The 20981-nt window shown below is 41.5% G+C and overlaps 1 long non-coding RNA gene across 2 annotated transcripts; it reads left to right on the plus strand.

The window, feature by feature from the left end:
* Nucleotides 1-351: 351 nt before the first annotated feature.
* Nucleotides 352-17969, plus strand: LOC117244008. 2 transcript variants are annotated; one of them, XR_004496293.1, is made up of 4 exons: nucleotides 352-909; nucleotides 2588-2785; nucleotides 4294-4403; nucleotides 16710-17969. It is a non-coding gene; the product is annotated as an uncharacterized LOC117244008 (long non-coding RNA). The 2 variants fall into 2 exon arrangements; XR_004496292.1 differs by having other exon boundaries at nucleotides 352-2785.
* Nucleotides 17970-20981: the final 3012 nt, after the last annotated feature.

The following is a 20981-nucleotide window of genomic DNA, read 5'->3' on the forward strand; positions in this document are numbered from 1 at the left end:
CTTTGACAAACCTGTAAATCTGCTTAATGTCACTTATCAATGAGGGCAAAACCTAGGGCAAGGATCAGCTTGAAATGGAATCAAGTGAATGCTCTGTTTGAGGACATCAGCCCTTGATTTTTTTGCAGGCCACTGACCATATTTTTAAGGACTTTTGCCTGCTGTGTATAGCACGTGCTGTCTCTTTCTGACAGGTCTTTAAACTTTATGATGTCTGTCAGGATTTTCTGGTAATAAAAGGGCTTTAATGGGTTATCTGTAAGCTTTGTCTCCTAAGTATGGGGATGTACTAAATCTTTTTTAAATCTACCTTTCCCTTACTGTCCATCTTCAAAAGACTCTTATCCATGCAGTAGATGCCTGTGCTGCTGCAGTCTGTCCTTCCCATCCTCTCTTCTTTATTCCTGTTTGCTCAAAAGTCTCCTGCTAAAAATCCCCCAGCTGTGACACACCAGCCCATCTCTTAGATCCCACTGATTTCATGTCTCTCTCAGTCTCCATGTAAATCTCCCTATCTTTCCCTTCAATGTCCTCTGTAAGTTACTTTGCCTTTAATCTCATTCTTCCCACTCCTCTTATTCTCCTAGTCATCTCTTTCTGCTCATTTTATCTTGTTCTTGGATGGTACAATCTTGCTTTTTTTCTTCATACTCCTCAGACCTCAATCCATCTCCCATTTTCTGTTCACCAAACACTTTTCTTCTTGTTCTGTCAACTCTACCTTAAATCTCTTTTTCTTCTTTGCTGGCACTAGCATACCACATGCCCTCATGCAGAGTCATCTGAACTGCTGTCCCATGTGGTTTTCCTGGAGTGCATGTTCTTCACACGGAATTTGTGGTTCTCCTACAGTGCACACCCCACAAGGATACAAACACACAAGGGTCTTTTGAAGAACAGCAGTTGTTGGTAAGTAACCATGCATTATTAATCCCATTGCTTACATGACACACAGAAAACTTTCTCTAGCTAGCTAATAAGAGGAATCGTTTCTGTTGATGTGAGGGCACACTTTGAATGCTCCAACTAGGTAAATGCATAAACATGAGTGTTATTTAAACTTAGAGTGACTGAAACTTCCTATAGGTGGCAAAGACATATGAGGGACAGTCTATTAGAAGAGGTTTGGGGTCTCACTTCTACATTGTTTTGCACCAGCACATCATCAGTGACTGCATTCAAGTTGCCTTTAACATCTTTACATTCCTGCACATGACAAATAATAGGGACTAGTTCCCACAGAGCAGAGGAAATACAGTAACAAGTGTCTCACATCCATTTCTCAAATGTCTTCAAATAGCTTTTATTCATGGCATAGCACAAGTGTCAGCCAACTGGCAAAGGCAGCCTATATTAAAAATGCTGGGGATTATTCAGGTCAACAGACACAAGGGAGCTTTTCTCAGTCAGTGGATCTGCACTAGAAGTGGTACAAAAATGCAACAGATTCTGTACAGTAATCTCAAATCTGAATAACTTTAGAAGGAGACCATCAGCAGATTGCCATTTCTAAGTTAAATTTAAAAATTAATCTAGCGCAGTTAGACGAGAGCTTGGATAGGTGAGAGGTTTAACTGTGTGGTTAGATAGAAAAGGCTATACCATAAAGATGGTATCTAGAAAGACTGAGGTGATACTTTTTAAAAAATGCTTAGATTGAAGATGGTCTGGAGGTTGTGAGCTGATGGTGGCTCTTCAGGTTTGCTTCTGATTACCCAATTATCTGTTAGGTCCTTAGCCTGTTTGATTGCAGGCATATCCTGCACTGTTCCAAGTATAATTTCTGTGGGCCATGTGATTTTTCTTTTATGGCTGAGGTGCAATTTAGAAATGGATGAATTCTTTCTCCTTTTAAAAGCTTAAAAGTTAACAGCCATGTTTAGCCCAGTTTAACTGAAAATAATGTTTATTAAATGATTGAGACTTTTAATAGGAAAAAAATAAAATGGGCACAAGCAGTAAGATTGCTTATCTTTAAAAACATCATGTAAAGGTGGAAAAGGATAGACGTTTCAGATGTGTCAGGTTAACTATTAAGGACAATTCCCTGATTAGTATTTTGATTCCCACTATATTTGCAGAAGACTACTATATTCTGTCATTTTGTATTTCGAAATGGTTGCTTTTAAAACATATGGCCTGCTTCTTTTTCTGCTTGATTATTTTTGACTAATTTAGTTGTCTGAACACTGTGATGTTATGTGGACATGAAATCAGGAACAATTTAAGTGGAAAATAAAAAATTAAGCCCTATGCAAGCCATCATGAGTAAGGTGACCTGATCTGCTCTGACACAGATCTATGTCCCACTTATGCTTTGGAAAACTTTGGATACTGTATTTTGTCAGAACCTAATTTCTGTGCAAATGTGTGATGCAGAAGAAACCCAACCAGCAAAACCCTCAGATGAATCCCATGACATCTCCTTGACAACATATAGATGCACAGTCTGTTACATACATCCTTACTGGCAGACTGACTGCTCCTAGCTTTTTCCCACTCTGAGCTGAAAGGCAGACTGACCAACAGGCTGCAGAGGATGTTGCTGGGATTTAAATGTGGAAGCTGAAGATCATGTTTCATTCAGGGTAAACAGGGGCAAATGGAGCAGCCTGACAGAAGAGGTGAGCCTTGCACCACAGCTTCCCTTGCTGAGGCTGCTCTGTCAAGAAAAGGAATGGGCACTGGGAGGTTCAACTGAGTCTGAAAATTCATGTGGAGGACCTTTGCAGAGCTCTGAAAGTCTTGCCAAAAGCTTGTCAGTGTGACTTACTAGCATAATGAGGTAAGAATGGGAGGTAATTTGGGTTAATAAGTTATCCTGAGAGGGGCTTTTTTTCCTGCACATGTAGAAGGAGAGAGTGATCCGGTCCTCTCTCCCTGGTGAAGAACTCTGAACTCTGTGGCAAGAGTTTTTCTTTCCACTCCCTGGCAATGTGCAGGAGACCAGGGGGCCAGGCCAGTGGCATGTTTCACGTCAAATCCAACCGTAAATGTGGCTGTGTCATTTACTTGCTTCCAGCACAGTTAGGAGCATGTCCCTACGGCCGCCCTGGAGGGCAAGGAGTGACCCCAGGCAGCTGCAAATACTGTTCTGCGTCTGCCCTGGGCACTGCTGCTGGAGGGCCCCAGCTCCAGGTGCACCTGAGTTCCAGAAGCATAGGAAGGACACAGTGGCTGGGGTAGCAGAGCAGCAGTGGACTGAGTAAATGCCCCCTCGTGGCTTTCTTCCTAGCCTGTCCTTTTCCCTGCTCCATCCTCCCGTGCCAGAGTGGGTGACAGGACTTCACTGAAGGGTGAGTGGCCTCACCATGGCAGTGGCAGCCGGCCACGCGCACAACCGCTCCCACAAAGCAGCTGAAGTGCTGTAATTTCATACTTCAGCTGACGGTGCAGCAACTCACTTTTCTGCCTGTCCCCAGCCTAGGGGTGGCCCTGGCTGCCACAGGCATTCTCAGCGCAGTCAGTGGAGCTGTATTAATGTTTGCAGTGTTTGGGAAACATTCCTACTGCAAATGGGGTAGTGTGTATGTAAAGCACAGTTGGCCCTTTCATACTTCTGACTTTTGGATGGAGAAGACTTTTGGACTCCTATAAGCCTTCTAAGTAAGGCTCCTTAGGCACCTTTACCTCCACTCTGCTGCTCAGCTTTCCGAGAAACAGAGATAACAATATTGACCTTAGCAGAGCACTTTCCCATTTTTTTATGAGATATGCTACATAAAAACTGATTGTCAGGTTTTGTTCAGCTATAAAAAGCCCTTAACTGTGGGGCATAGTATGTTATCAGCCATAAAAAAGTCCTTATGTTGATCTTTAGCATTTAGGGATAGAGCTTTGTTCTGCTTAGTTACTTATAATCTTTGGAGTGGTTTGGCCCAGGTTTGGTTGTGGGGGTTTTTTTGCTGCTTTCTGTGTGCATATATATTGTGTACATATTGCTGACTTGCTTCTGCTAGGGGCAAAGATCACTTGGTTTGGCTTAATGTACAGATGTCAGTTGGCGTCAGTCAAGTGACTGGCCTGTGATCTGCCATTCACCACATTTCCTGTGAAATATAAGGGAAGTTATTTTGCAAACAGACAAGAAACTGGGTAAAAACCCCACTGAATAAAGGACTATGGTCCCCTAGGAATAATCTGCCTTGGCTTCAACACCTATTCTATGAATGTTTTATTCTGACAGACAGCTTGTCCGTTCATTGCAAATAGCCTTTTCCTTTACCATAATAACACATATTTCCCTCTACGTAGCCTCTGAAGAAGAAAATTAATTCCTTCATTTGTCCATAGGTCAGTTGAAAGCTTTGTCCTGGACAGCAGGGTGCAAGGGTGGCAGTGCTGAGGAGCACCAGACTTCACGGAAGGTGGCATCTATGCACAATGGCACCCAGGAGCCTTAGGTAGGTTCCTGTTAAACAACATTTCCGGGGCAATTTCTAGCTGAGAATACCAAGAATTGCAGATAGACAAATAGCCATCACAAACAACATTAGTTCAAAGTCATAATCATAGAAGGAGCAGCAAAGCTAAGCCCTAAATAGTTCCCACAGCCTAATACTTATTGTTCCACGAAGCTATGTCTGGAAATGCCAAAGGGCTGTATAAAACGCGGAGAAGCCCTGGTGCTGGGCTGGGTGATACTGGAGGTCTCTTGCTACAGTCCTGGGAAGTGACAGTAGTGGAGGTACAGCATTGACAACAGTGATGATTGAGTTTAGGGTGTTAACCATTCTTTGTCTTAACAGGTCACTGAAACAATTGGACCTGGGCAGGCTCCTTGTCAGGCTCTTCAGGAATGTGAACCCAGCATGGTGTTTTTGCTAAAAACCCAGGGTGGTTTTGCTAGGGACTAATCTACCCATTCAGGCAGAGATCAGCTTGAAGGCAGTAATTTCCTTGGAGGGTAGAAGAGGGGCAGAAATAGAAGAGAGCCTAACAGGCTCAGGTGTAGCTGGAGGAGGTCTCAGCAGTGTGACCCCAAACAAAATCTGAGGGAGGGATTCTGGGCACATGCTTTCAAGAAAGACATATAGAATTGCAAACAAAACCTCTTCTTTCTGATTTGGCCTTGGTTTTAAAAGTTCAAGGACAAAGAGCTTTGTGCATTCGGTGTTAATCAAGAGCACTGATATAACAAATTACCAACTCCATCAGCATTCTCATCCCAATGGAACCATCCCAAAATAACTCTCACCCCAAAATGATCGGGGCTGCATAACTGATATGGGCTGAAAATAATAATGGTTTACATATTTCTTAAGAAAAAGTTCTTATTTCAAGTAGAGTTGAAGGGAGTAAAGAGTTGGATAAGCTATTATTCTCCAATCAATTCAATATTTAAGTCTTAAAGAATGCTAATTTTAAATGAGATATTCTTCTGATCATTTCTACAATTGAAGGGATGCAAATTCACATTCATAATGAATGCTTTTTTAAAATATTTGCAGTAATCCAAATGATTCTATTTAATATCAAAGACAGATTTGGTATCTAATTTTTGATAAGTGCTTTGCATAGCATACTCCATACAGTTAAAATTTTTTTGAGAACATTTATAGAAGACACAGCTCCTTCGTAGGACAGTCCTGATTGGTCCTGATTCTCTGCAGGAGAAGCATGAACAGGTTTCTCCTGCAGAGCACCAGCCATGGTGCTAAAAGTTGCAGATTCCAGGTTCTTTGTCCTAATAATCTTTTGCTGCCTTTTTCTAATCACCAGCATCACCTGCTCAGACTTTTAAGAAAAAGTTGTAATCATTAACAACTGTCTTCTCTTTTTAGCTTTCATTTCACCCTGTCGTCAGGTCTTACTTTGGTTGCCAAACTTCCTACCCAGTTCTACCCTCTCAAGTCTGGAAACAACTTCCTTCAGCCTTGTGAGGTTCATTTAATTAGCTTCCCTTCCTCAAGATAATGAATTTAAAACACCATAATCTTTGGAAATTAAATGAAATCTTCAGTTCTCAGGACTGTACATCAAAAATCCTGGGAAAACAGTTTTGGAGTGATTTAGACTGATGCAAGTCAGTCTGATAAAATTCTTTAGAACAATGTAGGTGTTACATGGTAATTACATGGTAATTACATGTACTTAGAGTCAATGAGATAGCATAAGAAATGCTGTTTGTTTCTGTGCCTCATATAAATAACTGTCATTATTAACAGAATAGGGAAAAAGACAAAAAGCATGTCACAGATATGTTGGTGATAATGGGCTGTTCATAACAGGAATATTTTTGTGTATTCCGTGACGTAATGTATAAATATTTTAGTTGAGTAGAGTTTTAAGTCATATATAGCTTTCTTGAGATTTGTAAAAGATCAAGAATCAGATTTTCAGAAAAGCGGCAGTTGAGTGTAGTGGAGATGAGAAGCAACGCAGTCCCCATGACACCTTCAGGTATCCTGAGCTGAAAGTTACAGCTAGCCAAGGTCACACGGAGTTAGAGGGCAGTGGTGTGCCTGCTAGCCACTACAGTGCTTTATCATGAATTATTACTGTTCAGATACTATGTTGCCTGCAGTTTGTAGATACTGAAAGAATTTTAAGAGGGACATAGTCAGAATTTCTCAGTGTAACACCAGAAACCAAGCATTTCACTTCTAACAGGGATTCACGGCTTCAGAAAAAACACCCACTCTCTCTTCATTCCCTCTTTAAATAAGGGCTAAGATTTGTGTCTCATGGGATGTTGTGAGATTATTTTTTTCTTGTATGCATAAACTGTTTTGAAGGTGGAAACGTTCAAATCTCACTTCACAACAGCTTTGCATTTACAGTACAAATGGAGCAGACCCTGTCTCTCCTCGGAAAGGAACAAACAGCTTGGAACTTGGCAAGTACTCTATCCAACTAGAACAAACACAATTTTGCAGTCCATTGATTTCCATTTACAATGCCAAGTTTTACTTATTTTTTTTAATATCTATATGTCCCAACAACAACTTCCTTTGCCCCCCCCCAACTCATTTAAAATGAAGCATGACTGGCACGTGGTCCTCATTAGCTGAGAGAGATTTTGGATAAGGATCTGCAGAAAAACAAAACAGGGCCATTTTGGGAAAGCCTTGATGATGCAGCACGAAATTGTTTTCTCCTTAGGTGAGAGAGTTTAGGATTTCTGAGCATATTGGACTACTAAGCAGTTGCATGGACTATGTAGGGGGGCCTCATGCATACACAGATAGGGCCACCTGCATCCTAGGTGCTGCTTTTATGACTCTTAACAAATAATGGTGGCAAATGCATGACTGTTACTTGGAGAAAGTTCTGTTGTCCTGTGTGACCCGCCCTGCACTCCAGTATGTGCTGCCCAGCACAGTGCTGCAAGGCATCAAGCCAGAATCCTCCTGGTGTTGAAAGGCAGGTGCTGAGAGTGGATACTGGCTTGGGATCTTCTCCACAGAGCCTGCTTTGGGGCCTTTACACCAAGTGAGCATGCACCCTTCCAGCTTCCCTTCAGCTGCTCTATGGGCTGCTGTCGCTGTGACTGTGACTAAACAGTACCTGCACTAATGAATCAGCAGAGGAGCCCGAGGCAGAAGGGTACAGGTGGTGGTGTCTCACCCAGAGAAAGCAGGCTACTACTGCTGCCACAGGCACCGGGAGAGGGTAGGGATGGCTAGGAGAGAGGAGGGAGAAGGGAGAAAGAGGGAGTAGCTACTGTTAAGGGGAACCGTGCAGATACTCTCGAAACTGTTGGAAGAAGGAAAGTTCTGGCTGATAATAGAAAGTATGCACAATACTTAGGGGTTACAAAGAGAATTTGACCTATCAGTGAATTAAATGTGGGGAAATTTGCATTGTCACTGCTTACTCTGACTGGTGCTTACGGGTAAATGGAAGATCAGACTGTCAGATTGTCAGCTCCTATGAGTCCTAACTTTCCCCTGAAAGGGAGATGGCCATTTTCCCAAGCATTGGCCCCAGTTCTTTCAGTTACAGCCAGTCAGGTTCCATGACATCAAATATTAATCTGCACAGAACTTGGTCTGTCTGAGTACATTTTATAACCAACAGCATATCAAATCATTTGGACCTGATGACATTCGCTCATTTATTGTCACATCAGTCAGTCACTTTAACCCAGATTCTCAGTCAATTCAAAGGAAAGAGAATGGCACTTCAGAGAACAGACTACTGCAAAAGTACTTTAAAAAAATGAATAGAAGGAAGGCAGGGCTGAACCCTGTCATGAAAGATTCCACCATAAAATTGGGAGAGTGCACAAGAAGCCTTAGATGACCTCACAGCGAGAGGCTGTTTTGCATACAGTTTCTCTGCAGGGGCAGGCCTTGGATCATCCCAAATCCAGTCTTTGGGCTCCCAGTTACCTAAGAGCCTTGGCCCTGATCTTTTTGCATAACAGCATCTATATTCATTTTAAAACATAATTTCTGTCTGTATAACAGACATTTCTAATACTGTGAAAGCAAAGAAAACTTGGAAATCAGATTTCCCCGGTGGAGCATGGGAAGACAGGGCCAAGGTACTGGTCTCCTCCCATTTTCCTTGCCTGGCCACAACACCTCTGATGTGGTAGAGAGATGCTATTTCTGGAGGAACTCTGTGTCAGGCAGCTTCTGCCTATGCTTTCTCTACCATCCAGAATTTGCATGATACTTTGATCCACTTCTAGTTTAGCAAGGAAAAAGCAACTCTTAAGATAGTTAGCAGAGGGCTGAGTATACACACTAGCATTGCACACTAACAAAACCATTCCATTGAGCTGGGGGAGGGGGCAGGAAATGACAAAAATTAAAATAATTTTGCTGTTCTCTACACAAGCCTAGAGACAGTAAGAGAAAATTATAACTTGACCCAAAATTACTCAGAGGAAGCAAAGAAATAAAATTTAGGCTCAAGAAGATTTCTTCCTAATAACTTGAAGCAAAAGCCAGAGCACATTAACATATGAGGACTGGAGGGTTCAGAGAAATAGCTGGAAATTGCATGCCTATAGTCTCGGAGGAAAACATAGGAAGTCCCTTAATTCAGTAATATAGCTGGTATGCCTCAAGAAAGGGAAGGTATTGGTATTGGCTCTGCTCCTGACCTTCTCATGTGCAGAATAGCTGGCTCAGGGGACAGGTAAGGAATACAAGGCAGCTTTTTAAATGGTCAAAGTGATTCTGCCAAGGAGTTTTCTTTCAGAAGGTGTTTCTGAGTGAGCTGGAGTGGGAGAAAGGATCAGAAGCCCAACATGATTATTCTCAATTACAGAATCACTTGTTAAATGATGGTTAGAGGCATAAGCTACCCCAGCTATGCACAACAGTGTACTTCTGAAAACTGGTAAGAAACTTTGGTATTTCCAAAGTTGGGTACAAGTACCTGAGCCTGAGCTGTTTATATTTAAGAAGAAAAAGTTAGCAAATAAAGAAGGAGACCTAAACATGTTGCTTAAGGATGTCTCAGAAAACTCAAAGTGTCATATGAAAAGTTCCTTGTATGGCAATAGAGCACAAAATCTAAATGAATTGCTAAGGCTTAAATGTAATTACTGTCTGGAAGGATGGACAATCTTGCATCTGTTCTAACAAGTGCTTGAACATGCATGTGGACACACAGACCTCTACGGCCCATCTTAGTTGCTGGTTCCCTTGGGGACACCTTCAGTTGCAAGGACAAAGGCAAAATAAGCCCAAGGATGCGAAGACCCTCTCAGTCCTTGGTATTTCCATTGCAGGAGTTTACAGCATAGTAGTCAATGCAGCAGTTATTCTGCAAATGGAGAGCTCTGGTCTAGTGCTGTCAGTCTCATACCCGCTGTTCGAGAACACCTACATTCTGTTTAAAAATAGAATTATAAGACCTGTGAATACAAATGGGCAGAAGTTTTACTATTTAAAGGGGACTTCTGGAGAAACTGTGTCGTATATGCAGCTGTTTCTAAAATGCCAATGGCACCCAGGACTACTTGTTCTGCAACCTCTGCTTTCTCTGTCCAGGCAGTAGATGGATCAACCTCACATCCTGCATGGGACAACCCCTTCCCCCAACTGGCTACCTCCTGTCATGCTCCATTTCACTACTGCTTAGGCAAAAGCATTTGCCAAAGTTGGGAAAGGACTGGAAATCACATGGGTTTGCGGCTGGAAGCCTTAATGGTTCCCTGAGTGATCAAAGCCAGTGGCTTGGGGATGAGCAGCAGGAAGTGCAGGAGCTGTGCTTGCTGCCTCCAAGGGATGCTCCAGCAAGGGACAAGCAGCCGGAGGGAGAACATTGAAGGCCAATGCCATCCAACACAGCAGCACAGCTTTCTCAAGCTCTGGTGGCTTCAGACAAGTGAGATGCAGAATGTCACTTATTCTGAGGAGTTGTGGAGGTGCAAGTGGAGCAGAGGGAAGGCAGGATGATGGAGGATGATGGTGGAGGCACTAGGCTGGGTCTGTGGTGTCACAGAGGTTCAGGTGCTCCCTTGACCAACCCTTTGCTCAGTGTATGTTGGCAGTTTTAGTGGGTGTTTGCACAGTTTTCAGCCTTCTGAAGAAATGAGATTACTTCCACTTATGCATTTCTGTTATTTAAGGGGGAAAGCAGGGTGTTTGAACAGGAATGAAGGCATCAATACCTGATATCCCTTTTGCAAGGTAAGCCATGAGCATAATTGGGATGTTCTGCCAGTCTCAAGGCATTAAATATTTCTGCTTTGACTTACACCAGCTCTGAGCTGTTGGTAGAAAAACCATTAGCTGCTTACATCCAGACACTAAGCCAAATCCTCGCTCCAGTGAGGCCAGTCATAAAGCTCAAACTGATTTCCACAGCAATAGAAATTAGTCTCCTAGGCAGTGATCAAGGGGGAAGAGTTGGAGGCAGTTTGCTATCACCTAACAATGCATGTTTATGTTAAGTTCACCCAAGGTTGTGACATATCGAGAACTGATGTGTGAGTGTGCATACAGCACCAGGGTATGGCAGCACAGCACTAGGAGACTTAGAATTAGTAGCTACTGAAAGTGATTTCCAAACCTTCCTCCAAGTACAGATGACTATTTTAGGAACTGAGAGACATGGACGTCCTGGCTCCCAGCTGTGCATGACTTGTCTTGTCTATCTCACATCGCTTAGTGCAGCAAATTTGTTCATTTAATTACTCAGCCAGACAGAAATATTAAATAGTGTTTCCAAATTCTTTATTATGGTATATGCTTTCCAGTAACTGCTTCACTTGTTCTCTGACAGCAGTGGTGGACAAACCCTCCCCCTGTGTTTTTACTGCCTGTAAGTGTAAACACCTCTTAGAAAGAGATTTTTTTCTTTATCCATTTTCTGTTTCCAACTGCATTTACACTGGTCTCAAGAAAACGCACAAATTGCTGTAGATGTTCTTCAATGTCCATTTAGATTTTCCCCTTACTTTTAAGGAAATGCTCATGGACCATATTTTTTATTTCCTCTTTGCTTTTCATTTCTATATAATTTCCCATTGTGACCTTTTACATACATTATTTTCAGATTCCATTCTGCAAACATATTAAATAAGTTATATTTTGTTCTATTCTAGGCCTAAATTTTACATTCACCATTAATCTTAACTTTAGACTACATAAGAAAGTCTGCAATTCAGAGTTCTGTCTGCTGTCCTGTGGTAATTCAAGTCTTAGATTTACTGTATTTGCCAACAGTAAATACTGTATCCATTTTTAGAGAATGATCCAATCTGCCTGTATTTCCTGATCTTTATACTCATTCCTTTGTTATGATATACTTTTTGCCTCTTAATTGTTTCCATATGAAATGGCCCCAGAGTGGCTGCAATGAATAACGTCTATTTCAAACTCTCAGGGCCTTGATAACAGCAGATAACCACGAGCTGTTTACTCCCTGGCTTCAGTAGCACTCCTTAAGGACAAGGAATAAGTTCTGTAGCATTGGTAAGTGAAAAACACCAAAGACCAAACATTGCAGGCAAAAGGCAGCTCAGTTAATGTGATTTCTGCCCTTTTAGCCAATAGTCTTGATCCCATTTTTAAGTTCTGAATACACATGAAATTTGATTTTCAGTATGGCTGAATAGCATTCAGAACCAACTTAGGTTCTCACCTATGAACTGTGTTTAAAATGTCTTTTTTCTAATAACTTGGGGGGGGTCTCTTTTATGTTTTATGCACTGAAGCTGCTTTATTGAAGCATAAATCCAAGCCACTTCAATGAGGCAGAAAGCTCTGCTGGTTCTTCTGCATTTCATGGCTCAGTACAGGGCTGGATGCACTTAACTGGGAGGTGTGAAGAAGCATCCTGGAAGAGATGGAAACTAAATATATTCTGCTACAAGATTTCTTCCATTCCACTCTCCACCCTCAGATCACAGAGACTACAATGGCTTATGCAGGGTTTTACATATGCAGCTAATGGTGGAGGGAGAAGAATTCCCATGGATAAAGAGCTTTAGCCCAGTACCAGCACAGCACACAGCCTGAAGTGATGCTGGGATGAATTCTGAGGAAAAGCCTCCCATCATTGCTGCCAAAGAGAGGTCCTACATAATTATTTTTAGGAAAGGGCTCCTGGCTAGAAGGACATCCTTTCCTACAGCTTTGATATAGGACAAGGTGGAGAGGGGATATGATTTCATATAGACCCCCTGCACTTAGTGGTTCCTCTTATTTAGCTCTTAGGGGCTTCCTAGTCTGGGGAGTTTATTTTGTTTCAAGCCACCCTCTGACAGCCAGCTGTGTGCATGCCTCACACAGCTTGCAGGGCTGAAGTGCTGTGGTCCTCCCAAGGCCAGGTGCCTGTTGACACGCTTTCCATCTCTTCCGAGAGCATTACCTTGTGTGTAAGGAGTCAAACTCCATACAAATACAAAAGAGCAAATAAGAGTTTCCTCTCATTTGTCCCTGATTTTATGCTTATAATTTCACTTCATTTTCACTAATTTCATTTGCATGAGAACAAAACCAGACCTCTAGTCTCTTTGCAGAAATCATTTTACAGGGCTGTCATCCAAACCAGAAGACCAAGCTGGAGTCTACTTTTCAGGCCCAAACCACGACAGCAGAAGTGACATGCAAAGTGGTTATTTTATTTTCACTCTATGTTGTTATATACATTTATGTATGTTGAGTGTAGTGGGATGGGGGAAGAGAACAACAGCCAAGCAGTTTTCCCTCTTCTGCACGATTGTCTAGCTCACTGGTTTTATCTCCAGGTACACAAAAGGAAATTAAACCATTAGAAAAGATACCTGTGAGCTGTAAACTCTGAGGGGAAAATATTACTGTTGGTTTGTCAGGTTTGTAGGTGAATTATTTATGTAGTTCAACAGATTTAATATTAATCACAGATGAAAGACACAAGTTAAACATGCTTTGCAAACACACACAGTGCCCTCTCATTTACTTGAGAATGGGTCAACTTAAAATTGCTCCTGGACAGGCACAGATAATCAAGCAGGGAAGCAAAAACAAGGATCAAATGAAAGCAACCCATATTACTTTTAAAAGTTTCAAATGAGTATGCTGCTGGAAGTGCCATAAAAGGTAACACAAAAGAGCCAGCTAAAAATCATGGCTCAAGCTCAATTTTTGCAAGCAATCATAAATCTTAACTTCAGCAGCTTTGTGTTCATCTAGAGGCACTGGACAAGTGAAAAAAAGTTGACCTCATCATCATGTGAAGTTTCCTATTCCTGTCCTAAGTTGTCATTGGTAAAAGCCCGCAGCAAAAATTCCAGTTGTAAACAGTGGTGTGCTGCCAATGTTTCAGCAAGGGTAGCCCACGATTTTCCTCCCTGCAGCTGTAGCACAGCTTGTGCGTAAGGGGCTCCATGGCTCTAGAGGAGAGGGATGCAGACCAGCCCTCCAGGCCCTCTCTTAATTTCCTACTCTGATGAAACATAAATGCCCTTTCTCAGGTGTAACTAAAGAGGGAGATGCTGTAATTTGGCAAATTTACTTTGTAAGTCCCTAGGTCTTGTTTCTGTGAAGATGCTCATGGAAATAGGAGCAAGAAGCCCTCACCCTCTCTTGAACCCCTTCCAACTGCACAGCACAAAGATGCATCTGCAGTTTTTACACCGTCATGACTCATTCTCAGAACTTGTGGCACTTGTCCATACAATCCTTCTGGGAGAGAGATGGGACACTTGATTTTTGGGTGGCTGATGGAGGACTATATGAGTGATGTTGCAGCCCTTCCAGCAAGCAGATATCCCTGAAATGTGGGGTGAAATTCAGCTCACCCAAAGAGCTGTGGGTTAGACTTTGCTGTAGAGCTGAAGGACATGATGCAGCAGAACAATTAGTTCTGCTCCCTTCCAACACATCTGCCAAAGACGGCAGGCACGTGCCTCAGCATGCAGCTCCCACTCTTACTTGCAGGATGGCTCCCTCAAATTTAGTTTCGGTTTAGGATTGGTGACTACTTATTAGCTGTCTCACTACCTGCCTGACAGTCTTCCTTAATGCAATTAAAAATGTCTCCAGAATGCATAATAAGAGTCAATTGAATTTTTAAAGCATCAATGCAGACAATATACTTGATGTGGAAATATACACTTGGGATCTGGTAGACCATGACTGAAACAGACAAAAAGAAAAAAGCTCTGGGTAAAGAAAATAAGAAAAAAGGAGGTTTGGAGAAAATTTCAGGGAAAACAACCTCCCTTTGAAATATGTCTGTGTAGTTAGCATCTTGGAGAATCTTGAAAATGTTTGTGGTTTTTTTCTTACTTTATATCCTTAAAAATATCCCATTCTCTTTCCCCGAGTCCTAGTCAATATTGTTATTAAGCAACTGAAGAACCTCTTTTAAACAGTTGGAAAAAATGTGCTTGTAAAACTGTGCAAATACCTGTTTCCAAAAATAACTAAAAGGGCTGTGATTTCAGGGACACAAGTGATGCATCTTGAAATAGGACTAAATGTTTATTTACATGAGAGAGCATGCTAGCTCTGGTCTACTGAGAAAATAATGGGCATTAAACCCTATAAAGTATTCAGTCCAGTGAATAAAAAGTAGATTAGAGTGATTTAGTGATCTACCTTTTCTTTTTAAGAAAAAAAACTCACTCTGAGGCTGAGGAAAAGAATAACTATTTTGTTAACAACTTACCTCTTCTGATTTTAAAACTCTTAGGACTTCTTTTATGTAATGAAAGATAGAGGCAAGCAAGAAGCAGGTTTATTTGCCCTAAAGAAAAGTATCAATCTAAAGGCAGATTGTCAGCTCCTTAACACGGTCTTCTCTGTGTCAATGAGTTGATGTAATGAGGCTTTAGAATGGTCCTACCCAGCCAATGGTGGATTTCCTTCGAGGCAGAGGATGTCCCCAGAGGTAAGAAAGCTGTCCCATTTCCTCATGTGCCTTCACTACCCAGCGAAGGAGATGGCACGAGAAGGAAGAGGCAAAGATATGCAGCCTGAACAACAGAGGGCTGTGATACTTGCCTGCTAGAGCAGCTTGCACTAATTTGAGCAGCCCAAAGGTCAGGACTATTTATGCAGATAAAAGGTCAATGGCAAGCTGGCATGTGGCTGCAGACTATCTTGGTACGCACTTCACCCGAGGCACTGGTGCAGACTTCTGATTCACAGTTTGTCTTTCTGCATGAACTTTCAGGCCAAGCTTTGGCTGGGGAAAAAAAATCTCTGCCATTGGAGTTGACACAGTTGGGATCCAGATGCAATTTTTTTTTTTTTTGTGTCTCAGGCTCCTCTGTAGCTAAATCAACTCTTTGAATCATTTACAAAAGCAGACAAATTCTGAACTCTTTGCTCAGTAGTTAATTTGCCCTCATGTTGGATAAACCCCTCTGAAACCATGTCTGAGTGCAGATAGAGGAAAAAGTAAGATGCTCAGGATGTGACCTGCTGAAAGAAACCCAGTGAAAAGCCTACTGAATTCAACAGAGGTGGATACTTCAGCTGTCAGTGTGTGTGGACATAAATCTCTTTAAACATGCAGGATCTTAAAGCACAAGACTAAATGACAGGGTTCGAATTTCCAGAGCAGTTTCAGCTGAGGTGAAACAATGTCTACTTGGGTGAAAAAGGGAAGTAGATATATACTATGTTAATCTAGTTAGATTCTACACTGTATTTCAGATTTTACAGTCAAAAAGTGCTTCAGCCTTTGCTGTGGTGAAAATTAAAATATATTTTAACTTTCAGTTCCAGCAGCTGTCTGTCTGCCTGCATTGGTTTTAAAGAAAATCCTTTTGACTTCTACTTGTAAATCAGTCCCATATGCCCTGGTCTCCAAAAGTATGCAAAATATTTTGTGGCATTAATTACTCCAAAAAAAAGGCAATGGGAAAGCATCATTACATCGATTTTTTTTCACAGAGGTATTTGGCACCATGCTCTAATTAAGGCTGCAGCAATAACTCTATTATAACCAGTGCTTTGCTTCCCCTGGGATTTTTTTAATAGGAGTTACCTATTATTATCTTTTCTGTTTGTTAATAAAGAAAACCTATGTTAGGATGAAAACCTGACATGCAGAAAGCCACCAAAACTAGAAGTCTTCAGATCCAGAAAAGCATATTTTTCTCTATTTCTTCCTGTCTAAATGGAGAATTACAAAGTACTTCCTCGATCACTGTCTTCCTAGATCTTCACATGAGCAGAAGTTTAAACAGTTACTTGGATGCATTTTGTCAAGTTGTGATGATAATTACTGGGTGGTGCTTCTCACAGATGAAAGCTTCTGCACCTCAGGTGGCAGAGTTGGTGACTCTTGATGACTTTCTCTTACAGCTCATCAAAGGAAAGAAAAAGAAGCCTTTGCAGAATCTGAAGATATTGTAATACATTCTGCAGTTTCCTGGATTTTATGCTGCCTCTTGTAAGTGTTACAATATCATTTCCAGTCCGTGGAAAACAGAACTGTACGAAATATGATGACTGTGCGATTTCTCTTATCTTGGAGTAAATACAGGGTTTATGCTTTCCCTCCTATTAAGGTATTTTGGAAAATGAAACACAGACAAAGCAAGATCTTGCTCAGAATTAGTGTGAGGGCCATCTATTCTGGTACTTCAAAAATACGGTTTAGAAATGGGATCTCTTACTGCCTCTGCCTGGGCAGCATTCTCATCTTCCAGAATGATACACTGGTGGGATGAAGTCCTAGAGCTAGGTTTTTCTCATAGGAGCACAGAAAATATGGCAGGTTTATGGACAGTGTTCCATTAAAAATCCTCTAAAGCAGCTGTTTATCTCTTTAAAATAAAATTTAAAAAAAAAAAAAAAACCAGAAAAATTGTGAGTCCTATCAGCTTTTTACTCTTAATCCTAGTCTAGAGCCTATGATTCGTGAATGGTCACAATATAGTTAAAGAGTCAGTCTTAGGTCACCTGAATAAACTTTACAACATCTAGCCTCAAGGAGAGGAGCAGTGTAATCCAAATGACAGAGCTCTGTATCCGCTGGCTGCAAACCTGCCTGGCTCCTCATTTGGGTCTGGTGCTCCATGGAGAGCACCACACATACCAAGCTGCCTTGGTATTCCTGTTTGAATTACCTAAAAGCTGATTGCAATATACCTGGGTCACCTTTAGCGTTTACACAGCCATGGATAGAATCTGAAAGCATATAATGCAGTCCCTTCCGCCAGGTACTGCTCTTGTCTATGCACTTCCCACAGAAAGTGAAGTGTGGGAGGAATCACCTGTCCATACTCCCTAGGGGAAGAAATGCCATCTCCATGATTTATGGGCATTATGCAGTCCAAGTGTGAGTGCTCCAAGGACCAGGCACACAGGACAGGACAAAGCTTTCAACATTCAAGAAAAAAGTGCAGTTACTCCCACAAGCATGTTTATATTAGAGGAAGTGTCTTCCATCCAACACAATCAATTAACTTTTGTTTTTTTCTGTCCACTGCTGCTATCCAGGTGTGGCAAGAGTAGCCTCTCAGTTCTCAGCATTCTGGGTTGTTTCATCAATAGATGTTCTCAGGATACCAGAAACCGAGATGTCTCATTTAGCACCTTAAAATTTTGTAGACAACCAAGTTTTTCCTTGCTGAGGGCTGAATGAGCCTACCAAATACATCTGGGTGGATAAATATTGATTTCCACCTTACTTTTATGCCCATAAAATTGGAATTGAGGATAAAGGCATTTCTCAGGGGGGCAGGTTCTCTGTTATAGAGAAAGCTGGAAAAAATCAGACCCATTATGGGAAAATTGCCACTAACAATTTTCCTTGTACATGAAGCAGCTAAATGCTAAGTGTTAATACTTGTGATAAGTAGAGAATTTTTTCCTTCTTATCTCAGAAATTCACTTATAAAATTTGCAGTTCATTTCTAATTAGGTTGTTCAAACAATTACAATAATCTTGAAGAAACAGTTATAGCATTTTATACCATGGCACAGCATTCTGTCTATATCAATCCAAATGATCCACTAAAGTATTATTAAAACAATAGAACAAATTGCATTTACACAATATTAAATGAATCACAAAGAGTAACAGTGAAAATTGCTGGCATATACAGATCATCTAGCCTTGGAACTCAAATTGCTTTTCTAATTTGCTGCCCTAATCCTGAAACTGGACTTCTGTAAAACTCTATTTCTTTTTTGAGGGGGAAAAAGAAAAGCACACAACAACAAGATCACAAACATTGACAAATCTATTAAATTACATAGCAGATAGAGAAATTATCATGTTAAAAAGACCGAGCTGGTAGAACTATACCCGACCATTGCAACAGAGAAATTACCATCATTTCCCATTATTGCTCTGTCAGAGGTGTTAGAGTCACAGCCTGAAGATGGGGCCGGTCATTTGGTGTATTTCCCCACCTCTGGTGGCACATGCAGGCTGCAGAGTGTCTGCTAGGCTGCTGAAAAGCAATTCTGCCTCTCTAAGCTACCTGAATTTACCTGAGGATCTGCTGGTTTACCTACCCGAGGTTGCCAACAACCTCTTTGTGCAAGGCACAAATTCCCTCCTCTCCCATTAATTTCACCAGGGTGTTCACTTTAATGCTTAGTAATGCCACTGGAAGTGTTGGTGTAATTTCACGGGTAGTGTAATTGCAAGTTAACTTTGTGGCTGATCTCTTCAACAGATGGAAGTAGGGTGGAGGTGGTGATGAAACCCACAGGAAACGGGTGCTGCTGTAGGAAAATGCAGATGGAAAAAAGGAGACACATAAGAAGAGAGAAATGGAAGAGAGAGAGAGAGAGAGAGAGAGAGAGAGAGAGAGAAATGAGGGAACAAAACCAGGGGGCCTAAGAAACATATGGCAGAGGGAGGATGCTTTGAATGACCACTTCTTTAGAGAAAACTGAACATAGCCAAAAACAGTATGAAGAATTTCATATAAATTACAGATACCAAGTCCTTTAAGGGACATACAGAAAAAACATACAGTATGGTAGTCAGGTTCTCTTGGACTCTTGCATTCAAGTCCCTGCTGCTCGGCAGACCCTTAGACCATAATTAATGAGCCTACATCTTAATCATGCTGTGGCCCTCATGTTTCCTAGCGCTTCCATGCCCGTGATGGCCAGTGGCAAACTCCAGTAACAGGACTCAGTCAGAATTTGCTGTCTCAATACAGCCCTTCCACATACTTCTCATCAAAACCCTCAGGACCAGTTTCACAGAAATGCAAATTTACAACATCTCAACAGATTCCTTGAGCCTGGGCACCTGAGCAACATAGGTGTCACAATGTTTTGCCTCTCTGTGAGGATAAAAGACAGATGCGCAGGAGAAGTCTTGGCATATCAGGCCCATCACCATGTACCCGTGGGCATTCTGTTGCCAGGCTGACAAATCTAAGGTCTCCACATGAGATGGTTTTGCTCCACAAAATGCACTGGGGCTCTGCTCTGCTCCAGATTTGAGGATGTGACAGGCATACACCCTGAGCACTGCTATGCCACTTCTGTATGCCAAATCTAGAGCAGGTGATGAATTTTTGGTCAAGAACTTTTCTGTATGGATTCACACCTCTAGAAATGTAAAGAAGTTGGGAATGTCAGTGCAATCCTTAAAACTGAACCAAAACGGGCATTAGGGAGGAGGGAAACTCAACTGAAGCTCAGCTGTCTTTATCCAGAATAGCCTGACCACAGTCAGGGATTTGCTCCTGCTTCCTATGGCAGTGGTTGGAGGAGGCATGCATAACAATAACCTTGGCAGTCATTGCCTGCTCTGGGAAGTATTTTATTCATCTAGGTACACATTACACATTGAAAAAATATTATCAGAGTTTGAAAAGACAATCATTCAGATGTGCTTAATTTGTGGACTATAAATACAGGTATGGGAAAAGGAGGCCTAACAAACCAGTGCATCACAAAAGAGTAATTGCAAACAGATTTCAAGGCTGAAGGCCAGCTTCAAGTATATGGTGGTGTTTTATGTATTGCCTATGACCACAAAGCAAGGAAGTGAGGATGAGGCACTGTACTTAATAAAGGGGTCCTTGATTAAGAAAATAGGCCGCCTTCTGGTTTTTTTTTCTTCCACTTTGTTTCTGAATTCAGTGAATACAAGATCATACTAAAAAGAAAATAGTCCTGAGAATATGAATTACAGTTCAGGGGGAAAACTCACATAATTTTTGTTTTATGAGTTTATCCATGTCAGTCCCCACCCAAGACCATCCTGTTTCTGTGGCCTATAAACCAAAGGCTGCAAACAACTGAGATGTGTAAATCTCTTTAGTGTGCAAAGTGAGAGCCATTGTTCTAGTTTGTGTAGTGACAGTGCACAAATAGGCATAAAAAACTATTTGTTTATATACTGTATAAACATCAACTAAATCTTTCAGTAGATATGGAAGTAGGTAATTTTTCATTGAAATGTAATTGGTACTGTGATTTGTGTTCAACCTAAGGTCACAAAATTTTGACTCAGGCCCCCAAAGTTTAATGATGTATTTATGGTCCCAAAAATTAGTGTTGTGGTTTTCACAGAGGACAGGTAGATCTGCTATCACTGAACTCAGCCAATACTGCAGCTCCCTGTTGAATTATCTTTAAAAAGATTTAAAACCATTT

This window comes from Parus major, chromosome 3 (genome assembly GCF_001522545.3).
Source record: "Parus major isolate Abel chromosome 3, Parus_major1.1, whole genome shotgun sequence".
NCBI lineage: Eukaryota > Metazoa > Chordata > Aves > Passeriformes > Paridae > Parus > Parus major.